The 6,503-nt window shown below is 24.4% G+C and overlaps 1 protein-coding gene across 1 annotated transcript in view; it reads right to left on the bottom strand.

Annotated features, from left to right (window-relative positions):
- The window catches only part of LOC117182197, a 28,061-nt gene that overhangs the window by 2,216 nt on the left and 19,342 nt on the right, over positions 1–6,503 (bottom strand). The window lies entirely within an intron of this gene.

Raw genomic sequence — 6,503 nt, forward strand, 5'->3', positions numbered from 1 at the left:
CTAGACTAGAACACCGCTATGAGAAATGTATCAGCCTTGGAGGAGATTATGTTGAGAAATAAAAAAAAAATTCTTAAAAACGTTGTTTTTCTTGGTCAGGCCCGAAACTTATCAATCCACCCTCGTATTATAAATGCAAAAGCATATGATATTGTTTCTTATTTTATTGATTCAAATAAAATATTATTCAATTAATGAAAAAAATATTAGCCTCAACTGATAACGTCATAAACCTAATAGTAAAATATTGTAAAGTTAACTAAAAGTGTAATTTCGAGCAAACAAATTCTGAAGTGTGATGCTATGGTTGGAATAGTAATAAAGTTTAACTGTATACATTGCCATAATCTTTTACCAGAAATGTTAGATTTAAAGAAGGAAAATATTAATTAAAATGTAAAATATATTTCTTTTCCAAAAGTTAAATCTAAAGATTTTACACCTTTCTGTATCCTCTACTGACAAACACTCACTCATCCGTTTTATCATATTTTCATTGATTTTAAATTCTTAACTACAGCCAATACATTATTCTAAAACTAAAATAATTGTTGACTTTGATTAAAGAAGACTTATTATACTTACAACTAAAGAGAAACGCAGTTTCTTTTTTGTCTATTTAATAACAAAAATGAAAAAAATTGACTTTTTAACTATACCGGTTTAAAAAAAATGCTTTGATTCAATCAAAAATACCTAGAAGATTAAAAGCAACTATCAAAATAAGATGTCTAATAGCAATGCAAATGTTAAAACATGTATTGAATTTGCTTATAAATAAATAAGAGAATGAAAATGATTTCATGAGGATTGATGACGATTCGTCACTTGATTTGAACTAAATTTGAACAATTTTTGGACAAAAAGAGTTTTTTAGTAGAATTAATAAAAGTTAATAAATAATTTATTATAAAAGAAATTTTTATAAACAAATTTGGTCACCAAATAAAAGTGGGTGGGGGGGGGGGGGTCAGAAGTTTCTGAAAAATGTATCACGTACTTTGTGAATAGCCCCAAACAAATTTTTATCATTTTATGTATTTATAAACAAAATTCCGCTTTTTTCACGGTATTAACAGCCAGTCTAGCAATGATTTTTTGCTATGAATAGATAAAATTTTATAATTTTTTAAACAAACTTATATAACAAATGCATTATTTGGTTATTTTTCAGCATTTGAACTTATTTTTTTTTGTGTATTCAACTGTTAATAACACATTTTTAAACTTTTTTTCATAGTTCCATAACGATCCACTATTTTTATTTTTATCAACAACGTAGTAAACAATTTCTTCTCGGCTAATGCATTTGTAAACTAAATTTTGTTTTGTGGAATATAATTAAAATTAATTAGCAATAAATCCTTACAATAAGTTAATAAAAATTGATGATTTACTAAAGGAACCTAACTAAATAAATTAAATTGTTAAATTATTTGTTAATTAAATTTTTAATAAAAAAAACTAGTGGGTCGTTATCGAACTATGAAAAAAAATGTTAATGTGTTATTAACAGTTGATTATACAAAAAAAAACAAGTTTAAATGCTGATAAATAGCCAAATAATGCATTTGTTAATTAAGTTTGGTTAAACATTTACCAAATATTATCGATTAATAGCAAAAATCATTTCTAAATAACTCGCTGTTAATTCCGTGAAAAAACAGTATTTTATATATAAATACATAAAATAATAAAAATTTATTTAAACAATTGTTGTTTACAATAAGAAATTGTTTACTGTCATCAAAATGTTCTTAACAATTTAAAAGTTAGTTATTTACAGTTAATTGCATCGAAAAAATCAAGTTTGTACCTCTAGAAATAGGCAAATAGTGCATTTGTTAATTAAGGTAGTTTAAACAATTATTAATACTTATTTCGTGGCCAAATGTTATAATTAGGTTTTATTACCAAATAATAAGTAATCGATTCCATAGAAAAAACTTTATTTATTCCATCAAAAATACATGACATAGATATTTGTTTGTAAAAATTTCTTTCAAAATAACAAATAATTTATTAACTATTATTAATTCAACTAAAAAACTCTTTTTGTCCATAAATTGTTCAAATTTAGTGCGAATCAAGTGACGAATCGCCGCCAATTCCCACGAAAGCATTTTCTATTCACTTATTTGTTTATAAAAAATTCAATAAATTTTTTTTTTAATTGCATCGCTATTTGACATCTTTCTTGAATTGTTGCTTTCAGTTTTCTAGATATGTTTGATTGAATCAAAGCATTTTTCAAAAACCGATATACTTTAAAAGTCAAATTTTTTTTATCTGTGTTATTAAAGAAGCAAAAATTAAATAATCGGCAATGACAGTTTGATGAGAAATTCTATTAGTTTTCATTTTTTAAAAAAGTTAAAATCAGTTAAAAATTGTCTTCTAAAAATCAATTTGTCCACGGACGACACTTTCGAATTTAGGAAAAAGGTTTCTAGAAACTCGATTTTTAAACGTACTTAAATTATTTAATATTTAATCAATATTTAGGATAATTTTTTTTAAATTGTTAAGGCATTTGCTTTTTGAAACTTTTTCTGAAGAGATGCAAATTTTTTAATTTTGCAGCTCGGCAATTTTTTTAAACTTTCCTCTTTTTTAAATTTAAGTATAGTAAGGAATAATAACATTAATATAATTTTGAAAAGAATTCAATTATAGTTAAAATTTGTAGATATAAACAAACCTTTTTAAGAATAACAGGTAAATAGAGAATTAATAAATGTCAGTTAATTTTTCGATAGCAATACTTTACATTAAAAATTATTACTGAATTAATAATTGCAAAAAGTAATTACTGATTAAGAATAGACAATCTTAGAAAATAAAAAAATAAACATTTTCAACATTTCTCTATTGTATCGCTTGAAGCTAAATAGTATAATGTACTCCATTTATTTTAATTTTTTTTTATTTTAAATTTTGACTCAAATATATATTCTGTTTATTCAATAATTACTTTTATAAAATAAATAATATAGCAATTTTTAATTATTCCTTACATAATAAATAATATTGTATATTTCTGCCTATTTACTTATATCAATATTTAGTTGAATATCAATAAATAATATTACCATAATAATTATATTTCATTTATGAAAAACTGTGATTTTGATTCCGACATTGTAAAATTTCCGAATAATAAAATCTCCGACAGAAAATTTTCGGCTTTTGACTTTTCCGAATTAAAGCAATTTAGCCTATTGCTTTTTAAATAAATATTATTCATTTATTCAAAACAAAATAATGAAATATCTTTATCAAAGAAATTTTTGATTAATGTTTAAAGTATTTAAACATTATTTTTCGAATTTAAAATAACAATAATTGTATAAAAATTGTATAAAGAAATAAATTTAACAAAACGTGCGCCTCGAACGGAAAAAGAAACTACTCCCTAATTTTTCTCCGAACCTATTAACATTTTCCAAACAAAATTTGCACGATTTAATTCAGCACTGATTGATCTCGAAGCTTCTTTTGAATTTTTCTTTTAATTAACATTTAGGTTTTTGAGAAAATATTTAAAAAAAAGTTTTTAATACTGTACACATTTTGAAACAAAACTTTTCATTCAAAAATATATTCTTTTCAATTATTCTGATTTAAAATTAAAAAAAAACGTGTTATAGAAATTTTAAATACAGAAAAAAATTTCTCTGATAAAAATATTTGTTTATTTCATTTTAAATAAATAATATTTAACAAAACACCGTTTTTTATTGTTTCAATTCTGAATTTTTCTGGTTCGTGTATTTTATATTTCGGCAAGTATCCGTCTTGGAAATTTTGTTCTTCGGGGATGTTACAGTGCCTTCTGTACAGATTTTCAACTAAATATGATGGTGTTCAAAATTTTTTGAAAGATTCAAAAATATATTAATTTAACCCTTTTGTATACGCTCATGAAGCAAACAAAATATTTTAGAGATTGAAAAGGTTTAATACTTTTGGTTCAATTTTACTATGCCTTTCACAAAGTTATGTAATTTTTTTAAACACAAATTTCTGTATCACAAAAGAAGATTTTTGTTCACATTGGAAAATTTTACCTTATAAAGAAATACATATCTCATCTGATAATACAATATACAGATGACTCAAAATTTATTTTTCTTCGTTTCGAATCACCATTCATTGAATCTACAGTAGATACTATCAAATAGAAAGTACCTTTTTTCCCCGAAAAGAATTTTCTCTATAAATTAAAAAGATACTTTGTTAATCCAAAAATTAGGTTTAAGACTTTAAGTTAAGATTTTCTTGAAATAAATCTACATTTATTGTTCTTAACTTTATATGCTTGAGCTTCATATACTCGTCAATCTTTTAATCCATAGTACGGTATTTTTTATTCAAAACCTCGAATTACAGTCAAACCTGGATTTAGTGATCCTCCATTTAATGTTTCCGAGAATTGGCGCCACGCGGTGGGGATAGGTGAGAGGAGCTGCGGGAGGATGTGCGGTGCTCACTCAAACGTCACAAAACAGAGAGAGAAAGAAGGAACAGAAAAAAACAGGAGAAAAAGTTGAAAAATATAAAAAATTCCATTGATTTCCGTAAAACTGGATTGAGTTTAGAGGAACTAAAGATCAAAGGGAATAATTCAATAAAATTCATAAAAATTCAAGGTGAATTTAAAAAAAAAATGAATTTTAAAAAATTTGAAAGAACCTAATTGAATTCAGTAACTTTGAAATACGCTTAGAAAAATGCAAGGGAATTCTAAGAATATGATGAAATGCCTAAGAACTTAATATGAGGTTGACTTCAGGATCAATTAAATAAAAACTATTAAAAATTTAATAAAATTCACTGAATTAAGTAGAATTGAGTGAATTTCGAAGAATTAAAGAATATTAAAGAAATTCAAGAGAGTTCCAAAGAATTTAAAAGAATTTAGGGTGAATTCCAAGAAAAATTGCAAATCTTCGAAACCCTACTAATTTCTAACATAAGAAGTGACTAATAATTACAAAACAATTGAAGCTAAATTCAAAAGAATTCAAATGAGTTGGAACAATTTTAAGAATCGAAAAAAATTTGATTGATTACAATAAATTTTGAGTGAATTTAGATAAATTTAAAATAAATGAGAAGAATGAGATGAAATTTATAAAATAATCAACCTAAATTTGTAAAGCAATTAAGTAAATTGAAAACAACTCAAAAATAATTAAACAAATTTAGGATAAATTAAATACAAATTCACGGTGAATTATAAATAAATTGTAAAAAATATTTGAAAATCTCTTCAGATCTTCTAACCCCTTCGAAATCACTCATGTCTGATGCAAAATTCTTTGAAATCCATTAAAATATTAAAATTCCTTAAAATTATTAAAAACCCCTAAAATATCCTAAAATATTTCAGTCTTTGAAAGCCTTCAAACTATACTGAAATAAGTTTAAAAATTCTGGTAATCTTTGACAGTCTCCTCAAGTATTTCAAATCCTTTTAAATCCCATTAAATTCTTGAAATGAATAAAAAATTTCTTTGTAATCTGTTAAAACAATTCAAATTATTTTAAATCCTTTACACTCTAAAATTTTTTAAAGCTCTTGAAAATGCCAAGGAATTTGAAAAAAATAGGTTAAAATATTTCAAATCCTTTAATGATTTTATGAATTGATCAGCAGGATCAATTAAATCGAAACTTTCAAAAATTATTAAATTAAGTAGAAAAGAGTAAATTGATAAAAATTCCAGTGAATTAAAAAACTTCCAGTGAATTAATAAAATTCCAGAGAATTCTAAAGAATTCAGGGTGAATTTCAAATCTCGTCAAATATTTAAAACCCTACAAAATACCTCACTTCTCATAAATAAATTCTATAAAATGCACTAAAATATTATAAAATTCCGTGAAATTATATCATGATATTTTCTGAAATCATGAAAAATGTATTAAAATACATTGAGAGTTTTAAAATCCCTTGAAATCATTGAAATCCTCGAAAATGTCATGAAATAACGTGAAATCTTTTAAAATCTTTTAAAACCTCATACGTCCTGTAAATTCGTTCCATATCTTCAGAAATTCTAGAAAATTCTTTATCCTATAATATTTCAAAAGCTTTAAAATCACTGCAACTTAATTAAATTAATTTTCGTAAATCCTTGGAATCTTTTAAAATTTCATTTCAAAAAGTGACTGTGTAACAGTCCTTATGTTTTTTAACAGTTACATCTCACAGAAATTCTCTGATTCTTGTTATTTTTTCTTTCAAAATTCCTTACTCAAATATGATACCCATAGGGACAACATATTGAAAATAGGGTACAAAAAGGAATATAGAGACTGGTCTGTCAAAATTGATATTAAATCCAGGTTTGACTGTAATACACTCTAAACAAAATTTATTGGACCATTGATAGAAATTGAGCCCCTGGATGCAATAACTCGCTGAGCGCTCGAAAACGCGTAAAAGTATTGTCTGCGCGGTGACATTACGAGTCAAAATCAAAAGTCCGAATTTG

This window comes from Belonocnema kinseyi, chromosome 10 (genome assembly GCF_010883055.1).
Source record: "Belonocnema kinseyi isolate 2016_QV_RU_SX_M_011 chromosome 10, B_treatae_v1, whole genome shotgun sequence".
NCBI lineage: Eukaryota > Metazoa > Arthropoda > Insecta > Hymenoptera > Cynipidae > Belonocnema > Belonocnema kinseyi.